Below are 12,666 nucleotides of genomic sequence, written 5' to 3'. Positions count from 1 at the left end.
GAATGGACAGTGGTGAGGGCTGCCCAAACTGACAGGTGTCAGCAGTGTCACTGAGCTGTTGTTGTTGTAGGTGCCATCAAGTAGGCTCCGACCCACAGCACCCTTACGCACAACGAAACACTGCCTGGTCCTGCGCCATCATCCCTGTACCTGAGCCCACGGTTGCAGCTACTGCGTCCATCCATCTCCCGGAGGGCCTTCCTCTTTGTCCCCGCCCCTCCACTTTACCAAACACGAGGTCCTTCTCCAGGGACTGGTCTCTCCTGACAACATGTCCAAAGTCTGTAAGACAGTCTCGCCTTCCTTGCCTCTAAGGAGCACTCTACCCGTACTTCTTCCAACACAGGCCGGTTTGTCCTTGATCAGTGCACGGCACTTTCAATCTTCCTCTCCAGCACCGCCGTTCACCTGCCCTGATGCGCCTTCAGTCTTCCTTATTCAACGTCCAACTCTCACATGCGTGGGAGGCAATGGAGCACACCATGGCCTGGGTCAGGCGCACCTTAATGAGCCGTCTGGTCACCGGGCTATCAGTGTACAAACTGGTAACTGGCAAGTATTTGTTATCCAAGCATGCTTTTTCTGCTGCTGCTGTCCGGAGCCTCTGAGGTGGCCCAGTGGGGTGGAACAGAGCTCAATTTACGGGCCGCCTTCTTTACAGAGACACACCACCAGGTCTTTCTCCCGGTGAGCAGAGTCAGTTCGAACCTTTCCGTGAGCAGCTGGCGCTGGGGCCCCTTGATCTGAATCTCACCACTGTGAAAGCAGCAAACAGGCGGGGAAGTGGAGGAGTCCCTGTACTTCTCCGTCATCTAAAACAGGTCTAGAAATGGCAAGATACTGATGGACACTAAGCCAGGCTTACCCCACCCACCCCACCCCTCACTCAGCCCTCCTGCTGGGGGGGACAAGCATGGCCACAGGATAAGGTGCTAAGAATACACGCCAGGAGGGGATTCAGGTTGCACACACAAAGCACCTCGCCAGTGACCTGCACACCTGGCAGAGGCTTCTCTCCCCCACGGCAGCCCAGCCAAAGGCATCCGGGAGGGGCTGCAAGAACAGCCGCCGCAGGTGGCATCGCTAGAGCCCCTTTTTAGCAGCACGAGGGTCTCCTCAGACAGACAGGTCCTGGGGGAGCGGTAGGTGCACTGGCCAGGAGGCGAGCCGGGTCTCCCCCTGGAAAGCGACAAGTCCTCCCTGAACCAAGGAAGGTGCTCCCTGCCTGGGGCGAGGTGGCTGGGACGGGACAGTCTAAGGCCCAGGTGCGAGGAGCTCAGGGCAGGCTGAGACCCTGGTCTGCAGCAGCACACACTGACCTCCGCAGGAGGCTGTGTCCCTGTCAGCCCCAGGAAGGCCACGGGGGCAGCAGAACGAGCTCAGTCCACACTCTGGAGCTTTGTAAACACAGACACACGTGGACGAGATGTGTGCACCGTCCACTGCGTCCCTCTGGGCTGTGTCCACTGTGAGGCTCTGGGGCAGTGGCGACACAGCCAGCACCTTTTGAAATCTAGTCCTCCGGAATCGGGAGGCCGGGCTCCACTCCCAGGGCTGGGTAAAGGGCGTACAGGGTAGCGGGGTTATCTCAAGGAGGAAGCGGGCACACAGGAAGGGCATGGGCCACGCTGAAGGTGCTCTCAGGGCAGGAACCAAAAACTCCAAGCTCACTGCCACCAAGTCGCTGCCGACTCCTATCGACCCTATAGACAGGGTCAGGCTGCCCCGTGAGTTTCTGAGACGGTCACTCTTCATAGGAGTAGAAAGCCCTGTCTTTCTCTCATGGAGCGGTGGGTGGTTTCAAACTGCTGACCGTGCAGTCAGCGGCCCGACAAATAACCACTACACCACCAGGGCTAGAAGCCTGAATTTAGGGCACCAGCTCCAGGGGAATGCTTTCACTCTGCCAGTTCTGGGGGGAGGCCTTTGTCATTAATTGTCCCCTGGGTCTAGGAGGTTCTCAGCACATGGCACCTGGCTCCAGAGGCACCGCTCTGCTACCTTAGTGCTGGTAGGTCCCTCTGACCTCTGTAGGCTTGTTTCCTAGCCTCAAGATTCAAGAGACGTACTCCAAATGCCTCAGCCTACCAACTGTACCCTGCCTTATTCACACAAACACCACTAATTCCGCCTCATAACATAGCTAATCTGGCTCCTTTCCTTAATAGTACATCACCACCACCTACCAACCCCACTGCCAGTAGGTGGATGCCAACTGACGGTGACTCTGTACTGGATTTCAGAGACTGTCGATTTTGAAGGGAGCAGGGCAGACAGCCTCCTCTCTCTCCCGAGGAGTGACTGGCAGGTCCGAACTGACAGCCAAAGCCTGGCCCACAGTGCCACCGGGGCTCCTTAGATGGCGAGATTTACGCCACAGAGGATGGTTATATCACATCACAAAGTGGGGGTGATGGCCGTATACTGAGACTCATGGCCAGGCCCAGGGAGACCAAGGGCAGTCCCCAGTGGTGAGGCGCCACCACACCGGGGTTCACCATGAGGAAGGGGACACGACAACATCACCGGCCCGCACGTGGACAACCACAAAGAGACCACATGTTCTACAAAGTGCCAGGGTCAAGGCCAGGGCTCTGCAGGGCTTCCTGAGTGAAAAACAGAGTAGGAAGAAAGGCCCAGAGATCAGCCTCTAACCACCCTGGGATCCCGGGGACCCCACCTACACCTGACAGTGCGGAGGTGCCAGGGCCAGGCAACCTTCTGCTGAGGGGCTGCCATGGGGGCTGTAATCCGCAGCCTGTAACTGGCACACGGGCCTCTGCCCGCCCAGCAGGAGTGACTCCAGAGGCCAGCCACAGACAGCAAGACATTATTAACATGCAGAGCGCTCTGGGTGCAGGCGGGAGACGACTGGCAGGAACCCTCTGTACCTTCCGGCCAGTCTTTCTGTACTTCTAAATCTGCTCTAAAAATTAAAGCACTTTTAATAAGAAAAATGAAAAGGAAGTGCTTGGGCAGCCAGCCAGATTCGAGCCTCAGCTGCCTGCACCTGCGCCTGGAACCTCAAAGTCAAGGGGGAAGTGTTTACCAGGAGACCCCAAGGGTGGCTGGGGAGGCACCCTGAGGGAAGGCCTGGCTCCCAGGGGAGGAGCTTCACTAAGCTCACAGCCAGCTGCCTGCCCCCACCCCCAACACCAGCTCCTCCTTTATCTCCAGTTACAGGTCTCAGATAGTCACCAGCTGTCATTCTAAACCATCTCTTCTGCCACCCAGTCGACGCTGACTCACAGTGGCACCATGCATGGGGGAGCAGGAGTGGGCTCCGTGGGGTTTCCTGGACTGTGAACTTGATGGAAGCAGAATGCCAGGGTGGACTTGAACCCCCGCCGTCAGATCAGCAGCCAAGCGCAAGCCATCTATATCACCCAAGCCCTCTCTGCATAGCCAATACTCACTGCCATCGAGTGGATTCTGACTCCGAGAGGCCCTATGAGCCAACCGATGGCTCAACAACACAAAAGGAAGAGAAAACCAGGGGCCTTTGTGCGGATCCCCGGCCTTGGCATGCCCGAGTAAGTCAGAGTTGAACTGGGTTCTTCCAAAGGGTTTCCAAACTATTGTTTCTGGCAGTTGATCACCAGGACTTTCTTCCACAGTTCCTCTGGGTGGGCACTGCTAGATCAGGAGGGCTGAAAAGGCCAAAGACCAAGTCAGCAGTCACCACCACAGACGAGCAGGCACTGCGCTAAGCCCCTGGCACATTCGATCGTTCCAGCAACTCCAGGGACTCTCTCAACACTGACGCACAACGCCCCCTGCGGGCCCCCCAGACTCTAACTGTTGCGGGAGTAGAAAGCCCAGTCTTTCTCCCTTGGAGCCGTTGCTGGTTTCAAACTGCTGACCATGCGGACCACAAACCAACAAGTAACCACTGCACCGCAAGACCAGGAACTAGGCATTATTCTGGAGCCCATTTCGTAGATGAGTCGACGACGACGGAGGCACGGAGCAGAGGAGGGCCTTGCCCCAAATCACACGACTGTCGTAGGGCCAGGAGCAAAGCCCAGGCAGCACAGCTCTAACCTTCCGGTGCTGTGGAAACACACACACCACACCACTGCTCGCGGACTGCAGGCCTTTCCACTGGAGGAGAGCGGCCAGCGATTGTCTCATCCTCTGCACGGGGAACCTCTCTAAGCAGGTCACCCACTCAGACGGCTTAGAGGACACATTCGGCCATCACCTCCACCGACTCTTACGCAACAACACATCAAAAATAAAACTGAAAGATGAACGAGGAACCGAGAAAGTAAAAAAAAAATATATCCCCACATTTATAACAAGACAGGGTGTTAATCGCCCTGAGATGGGAAGGGTTATTATAAATCAGGGCTGTCAACCAGGGCAGTTTTTACCCCCAGGGGCCACAGGACCAAGCCTGGCAGCCATTTGCTGGTGTCACTGCTGGTGCTGCTCAGCACCCACGGTGCACACAGGACGCCCCTGCCAGGGACCACCATGCCAGGACAGCAAGAGCACAGAGGCCGTGAAAGGTGCAAGGAACCAATGCTGACAATAAAGACCACCTGGTCCCACAAGCAGGCGGAGACTGTGAACAAGCAGCACATGGGAGGACAGCACCCCCCCACCCCTCCACCCCTGCTGCAGCGGCAGCACAGGCGGCCTCAGGACAAGAGGCAACATGCTTCAAAGTCATGGACTGTCACACAAAGAATGCAAACAGAATACAAACCCCAGTGCCATGGGGTCCCCAGACAGCGTTCCTGAGACTGCAAAGGGGAACAAACAGCCTCACCTTCCCCCATGGCTTTGAACCTCTAACCTTGTGGTTGGCCACCCAACACAACCCGCAGGATCCATTCCAGAGGTCCATCTGCTTGCAGCCACCATCTGCCTCTCCCCGGACGACTGGGGGTTGGGATGACACCAAACAGGGCCGTCCAGCTTCAGAAGGACGCGGAAGAAAGGCCTGGCAAGGACCGCTGCCCAGTCCGTGCCATCCCTGTCGTTCATGCGGACCAGACCCTGGTAAGCCGGGGATGGCACAAGGCCGGGCAACGGTCCAGTCTGCCATGTCTAGGACGGTCATGAGTCAGGGTCAGACCTGACGGCAGACAGGGGGACATATTATCCACACTAGCAATTTCCTGGACACACAGAGAAGAGAGGGAGTACGTTGGTGATGCCGCCAGGCCAGGGCACAGGGTTTGGGGAAGCATGTAACTCACAAAGGTTCCACCCTCTTCACTAAACCTTCTGGATAGCTTTCATAGAAATCAACATGAGGGTGGGCCGTCCGGCGGGCAGGGGCTTCAAGAGTCCCTGGGAAAATTCCCATTATCTTTCCATTCTGTTGGCCCACCAGCTCTTTGATGCCCCTCACCCTTGCTAAAAACAACGAGGCCACCTCTAGCTGAGCGGGGCATGGGGGCAGCTCACAGGCTGGTCTAGCTTGTGGACAGACAAGAGCAGATCTCAGGGCCAAAGACAACCATGCTACCTACAGCCTACCAAATTCAGGTTACAAAGACCTGGCCAGGTGAGACCCTCACACAGTGTTGAGGGGCTGGAAAAGTGGCACAGCCAGTTGGGAAACCACAGGACAGTTTCTTAAAATGTCTGACTCCTCATACCGGCAATTCTGCTCCTATGGTACTTATCTTCCCAGAGAAACATGAACCTCATCCCCCAATGCTCTCCCAGGCATTACTGGGCCCAAGTGACCACCACCAGCAGGGGCCGCACGCATACAGCGGAGGATTACACAATGCAGCGGCCGGCCGAGGGGCGTCCTCAACTGAGGGTAGTGGCTGAGCCTGGGCAGCACGCTGAGCGAGAGGCCAAGCTGGCGGGCCGCATGCTCTAAAAGCCCAACTTCTGTGTGGTCTCTCGTTTAGAGAGAGGTGGCTGGGGAAGGAGTGACAGCTAATGATGAGGGGGTTTCTCCTGTGTTGACAAGGATGCTGCGGAACTAGATAAGTGTTCCACGCAAGGGGAGTTCCTTTCTGGGGCTTTGCAGCCCAGCCAGCCTCTGGCAAACTAGAAAAGGCATCCTGGACGGCTCTAGCTGCAGCCCGCTGGGCCCCTGCCAGGTTGTCCCCCTTGCTTCCTTCACATGGCACCTAGTTCCTTGTAAGTTTGCCTGTGTTCTGGCCCACTGCCCCAGAAGAGGGGACCCGGCAGAGAAGGGTGGGTGGGGGTGCTGGAGAGAGGAAGAACTCCTCGGAAGTGGCTTTGGGCTGGGTCTGATGAGAACCCCCTATGCCAAGTTGGTTGTGCTACCTGAACAGCCCAGGAGGGCTGGTGGCTTAAGCATCGGACTGCTCCCCGAGAGGGTGGCAGTTTGACTGCACCAGGCTCCTCTGCTCAGGTCGAGGCAGTCGCTTCCGTAAAGATTGACAGCCTCTATCTTGAAGGGCTGCTCGAGTTGGAAGCAGCCCGAAGGCGGCAGATCTGGTTTGGGATTTAGAAGAAAAGTCAATTACACCTCCATCCACTCTGGTGTGAAATTCCAAGTGGGGGTGGGGATGGGGGGACTAAGCGGGTGGCTAGCAGTGTTCTTGCTGCTTGTCAGGTTCAACCACGTGACGTGGTGCTGCCCGTGACTAAGGGGGCACCCAGCCCCTGCCTCTGGCCCCTGAGCCACCCAAACACTGGCACTGAGGCGGCCGACCCAGGCTCTCTTGGGAAGGGTCACAGCCAAAGAGTAAGCCGCAGCCCCTCCACAGACTCGCTGCCTGGACGTCACCAAGCCGGTCTCCAAGGTGACTGGGGCTTTTTTTGTGTGCCGAGTAATCCTTAAAAGCCAAAGGCCTGCCTCCAAGTGGGCGTGACACACTGACCCAGATTGAGAGCTCCGCGGCAGGACCCAGAGCCACGAGCCAGCTGAGAGGAGGCAAGGGAGTCGAAAGCAGCCCAAACCCCAAGGGCGAAGTGACTCCAGTGGGAGCTAGCAGTCTGTCGAGCTCTCTCCCAATAAGCCAGGCAGGGCAGGTCCTTGGAGGGAGGGCTTGGCTGCACTCACTCAAAGTGGCAGGGAGGGGTGGGAGGGAGGAGGAGGGAGGAGGCAGGAAACAAGCATTTGAGCATCCTCATCAAGCAAGCCAAGCCCTGAGGGGGCGGCGCAGTGCACAGGGAGCCAGCTCAGCCTTTCTGGGAACAACACTGGCTTCACTGCGGCCTGGGTCTGTGGGTGTCCTCTAAAAGCATGTGCTGGGAGTCCCAAACTTTGTGCCTACGGTGGCCCTGGTCCCACTTGGGAACCCAGTGCCTCTGCTGGGGAAATGAGGCAGGGTTCTCACTCACACCCATCCATCTCTTTTCAGAGAGAAAACAGAGGAACGGGTGGGAATGTGCGGTTCTGAGGCGAGGCCGTCTGCTCTGGAAACGACTTACAGCCTGGACAGACACCCTACCGAGGGTCTATGAGTCACGTCCGATTTGATGGCACTGTTGGAACCTGTGAGGGGGGAATTTTTTTTTTCCAGCCACTCACTGGTGTTATAGTAGCACTAGGTAACCAAGGCAGGATTTAGTACCAAAGTCTGCTCTAACAGACTTCTAGAACTCGGATGCGGTTTTGCAATTGGGTAATGAGTAGAGGCTGGAAGAACTGGAAGAATGTTAAGGAAGACGGGAAAAAGGGGTGCATTTGCATGATGGTGCTGGCGAAGGACACTGAATACCACGGACCACCGAAAGAACACACAAATCTGTCTCGGGAGAAGGGTGGCCGAGTGCTCCTTAGAAGCAAGGCTGATGAAACTTCACCTCACAGACTTGGGCGTGTCGTCAGGAGCGGCCAGGCCTGGAGAAGGACCTCGCGTTTGGTAAAGGCGAGGGGCGGCATCAGAGGAAGATCTTGGACAAGAAGGCAACAAGGGGCTCAGACATACGAGCAAGGACGTTGCAGGACCGGGCAGTGTTTCGTCCTGCTGAGCATCGGGCTACTATGAGTCAGAACGGACTGGACAGCACCTCGCAACAACGGCAAACACCTGGATCCCTCCGCGAGATGACTGGTAGACGTACCGGCATGAAAGGCAATTCTGGTGAGGGCTCAAAAGGAAGTGAGAACATCTCCATCTTCTTAGAAAACACAGAGGGCAACAATGTTGCAGGAGATGAAGACGGGGCATCAGATGTGCATCTGGTGAAGCTTCAGAAGGAAGGGGTGAGCATGTGGGTGATACTTCTCAAGCAGGCAGAACTTCTCAGTGATGGACCTGGATACCAGGCTGAGGAGACAGATGTCTAAGCAGGATCCTAAAGGGGGCTTTGCTCTTTATAGGAAAATCTGAGAGGAAAGCGCTGGACCTAAAGACAAACAGTGGCAACTGAAAACATAACTTAAAGATTTGGAACATCCTGCTGTGCAAGCAAAAGACACCGGTCCTAGACCACTCAAGCAAGGATGTGGTGGCACAATGGGCTGTTAAAGAGATTAAGCCTGTGATGGATGGAGCCAGCCAACCCCAGCGCAGAAAACCCATTCGCTCAGAGGGAAGCGAGGAGAATGAAAGGAAAGAGCACTGCCTGCCTAGGATTCACGGCAGGAAACAAGCTGGGGGGTGGGGGTGGGGGGTACATCCGCTGTCCCCCAGGGGAGATAAAGACCCTCCCTGGAGGAGCTCAGAGAGCAGCAGAACTGTTGGAAGGAGCAGAGAGCAGAGCTGTCTTGGTCTCCACAGGGTGGGGCCACGGTTTCCAGGATCTCAACGTCTAACAGGTTTCATGGGGCCAGCACACTTCACCCCTTCTAGAGAGCATGGGGCTGCCATCTGTGAGTGCCAGGGGCATGGAGCTACCACCCAAAGCCGAAGGAGCAGGCTCAAGAATAGGTCTGCTGGGGCAAAGGGTGAGGGGCTGCCGCTCAACTGGACGAGGAGAATGGCGCCTCCCAAGGCTGAGGGCGCAGAGTGGCCGTCCCAGTGGGTCTGGAAGGCAGAGCTGAAGCCCGGGACTGACGGGCCATCACCCAGAATGCAGAGGGCACGGTCAACCCCGAGTCGGGAGGGCAGCGCCGTGTTCAGAAGGTGTCAGAAAACAAAGGATTGCTCTTCAGCACTGAGAGCTAATGTGAACGGCTCTGCTGGGTTGGACTTGCTTGGCGCCTGCTACTCTTCTCCCTCCATGTTCTCCCATCTGTAATGGAAATGGCTCCTATATTCTGCCCTGCAAACAGAGTAGGTTTCACAGGCTCAGAGATGAGGAGGAATTCTGCCCCAGGATGGAGGATACCTAAAATCTCACCCACCGTTGATTCTGATGATTCAAGAAGATGAGATTTCAGACTGGGGGGACAATGTGAAGGGCTGAGTGCTTAGCGTGGGATGGACATGAATTCGGTGGGGAGAAGGCTACGGATGAAATGCTAGGGACTGAACTGTGTCCCCCATAAGTATGTGATGTCGATGTGAATGGATTGTCTTTCGATGGGAATGAGGCAGGATCCCTGCAGGGCACATGTTCAGTCCATCCCTTTTGAGATAGTTAAGAAATTACTGTGTTTTAATGCAAATAACAGTTCCACAACTTTCCCACATTTGTTTGCTCCCTCCCCCGTAAGAAGTATTTGTGTGAATGTGCCATGCTAATGTTTTTACAGCAGCATGTTTTTTAAAAGCTGGCATGGCGGCACTTATGAAAATACCTCCAAGGGGGAGGGGGCCGGATTCAAACAAACATAGAAGGCAAGGCGTGTGTGGTTTGTGAAAAATCAGCAAGTGGGCACAGGAGAAGATGGGGGCAGGCCGATGCCAAGCCAAGGGAGATCTTCAAAGGATCAGGAAGCAGAAGCTGAAGAGACGGAGCGAACAGTGAGAAAGCCTGAACTGTGAGCAAACACGTCTGTGGTCAAGGCCAGCCCCTTGTGCCACTTCTGTTCGAGCAGCCCTGAGGAACTAACAGAGAAGCTGACGCAGACCTGGCAGATTCAGATGTACACGCTAAGCCAGAGAGCCCCAAGAACTCGTAAAACATGCAGTGAAGAAATCATCATGGTGGGAGGGGGTGAGGAGGATAAAATGAAGAGCTGCCACCAAGGACTCAAATAGAATGTAAGTGTTTAGAAAATAATGATGGCAACATGTGTACAAATGTGCTTGATACAATTGATGTATGGATTGTTATAAGAGCTGTAAGAGCCCCCAATAAAAATGACTATATATATATACATATATCACAGGAATAAAAAAAAGAAACATTACGGCAATTAAAATGTTAACACTAGAAAGTATTATTAACAATAACACTAAAAGTGAACGGGTTCAGCAAAATGCAGAGATATCCAGGCTGAAAAAAAAATTTTTTTAACTACAGAAGACAACACTTTAGAATCAAAGATACAAATAGGCTTAAATAAAAGAAAAACACAGTGTGCAAACAGCAAAACAGTAATGACGAGAGTTGGAGAGGCTGTACAACGTCAGACAAGATAGAATTACAACCAAAAATGTTGAAAGATTTTATAATGATAAAAAGTTAATCCCTCAGGAAGATATTACAAGTATAAGCACACATGTACTTGGTAAGAAAGCCTCAAACTACATCTCAGAAAAACGGACCAAAATGAAGGGGCCGTGCACAGTAACTCCACCATCAGTAAGGGATAGAACGAGGCAGAAGATCAACGGGAGCATAAAGGACCTTCCCACCCTCACCCCCCTTGCAGCAGCATGACAGGTTCAGAGCCGCTGGGCAGGGATCTGAACTTGGGAGAACTGGTCGAGGAGCTTCCCCCTGGCATCAACCCCAAGCTTCGGGTCACAGAGCTCAGTCGAATGGGAGCCCGAGCTGTGCGGAGCCACCCTCGTGGGCTGCGCTCCTGCTGCAGCTGCACTGGCACGGACCCTCCTAACCACCGTGCCCACAGCGAGGCGCCACTGGGAAAGCTGGTGATGCTACACGTGCACCCCCTTAAACCCCATGGCTTTGTCCTCCTGCCTTTACGTGCTTGCTACTGAGGGTTGGTTGTCCATAAGTAGTTGGTCCTAGGGGGTTCTGAATGGCCATAATACGACTGGCCACAGTAAACCTGAGCGTCGCATATCCCAGGGACACGCAGATGGATTCTGGGGCCCCACTTAACACTAACCCAAGTCCAAAAACAGTTCTGATAACATGGCCTTGCTCGATACTCACCCTCCCTCATGTAATGATCACTGAAGATAAGGGTGCTACAGCAAAGAGTGGTGAAGAAAGCAGATGGTGCCTGGCTGTCAATCAGAATAGGCTCTGGGGTCTGAAAGGCTTGTATCTAAACAAGCAGCCGTCTGAGTGAGGCACCGAAAAGTCCACACTGAAGAAGCACACCAGCCTGTGCGATCCAAAGATGACAAGAACAAAAGCCAACTATGATGAAGGGAAAAGTTCCAGCGCTTAAATTGTGGGCCTCCCGTTTGTAGAAGGCCATGGAGGGCAGTGGGAGCCCAATCCATCTGCAGAGCACCTCGTCAGATTAAGCCTCTGGCAGATCCCCTCTAACCAGACAAGGGTCTCAAGCAGCTTTACTTTCAGATAGAGATAGCTGTAATCATGATTATACTGGATCGAACTGGATACTTGGTCAGTTGACCTCCCTCTTGACCCAACCTGAAATTGTACTAGGTGCAAGTATTTCTTGCTTTGTCCATGACAAAAATGTCCTCCCTGGCCTTTTAAATAGTCGTGGTGGTCTTTTCTTTCTTACTCATTATTTGTATTTTTATCTCTGTATTATTATTACTTTATCCTTACCATATTGTTTTATTTTTACTGTTTCCATTTTGTGAAGCTCAGAAGTAGATGCACAGAATTAAGAACTGATGCAAGGGTTTATAGCGGAGACGGGGAGGGGTGGGAGGTAGGGGGCTGACCTGGGGAGCAAACAATGTATGTGGGAAGGGGGAGGGAGCCCTAGAACTGATAGTGATTACACAACTCATTTTGAAAGTGATTTAACCAAGGAGGGGGGGTGGGGGGTGGAAATATTCTAAAATTGATTGTGGTGATGACTCTACAACCCTTCTTGATATGAATGAAATATTGAATTGTGTGACATGTGGATTAAGTGCCAATAAAGCTGTTTTAAAATAAGAATAAAATAAAGAACCTGAACAAAACTATAAACCAACATCTGCAGAGCACTGGATCCAACAGCAGCTGAGCAGAGAGCCTCCTCCAGAGCACAAGGAGCGCCACCTGGGAGGCCACAGCGCAGTCTCACCCAGTTCAAGGGAATCCGAAGCATATGAAGTAGGTTCTCCAACGACAACGGAATGACATTATGATTCACTCACAGCTAGAGATTAATCAAACAGCACAGTCCTAGTCAGTGGGTCAGGTATGATATCACGGAGGGACTTAGGAAAAGCGTGAAAATGAAAGTATAGCACCTACAACTTAATAGGGCTGCAGCTAAAGCCATACTTGGAGGAAAACTTATAGTTCAAAGTGTTAAATCAATACTGTTTTTCGATATTGAAGGAGAAGACATAGACACACACACCATCAACCATCTAACCTTGAACCTTAAGATGCTAGAAAAAGGAGGGAGGGGAGCACAGGGGAGGGAGGAAAATGAGAAGCTGATACCAACGGCTCAAGTACAAAGAAAATGTTTTGAAAATGATGGCAACAAATGTATAAATGTGCTTGAAACAATGGATGGATGTATGGATTGTGATAAGTTATATGAGCCCCCAA

Source organism: Echinops telfairi, unplaced genomic scaffold (assembly GCF_000313985.2).
Source record: "Echinops telfairi isolate 266 unplaced genomic scaffold, ASM31398v2 ScPeMD7_7459;HRSCAF=8497, whole genome shotgun sequence".
NCBI lineage: Eukaryota > Metazoa > Chordata > Mammalia > Afrosoricida > Tenrecidae > Echinops > Echinops telfairi.
Note: the sequence above shows the minus strand (reverse complement) of the source record.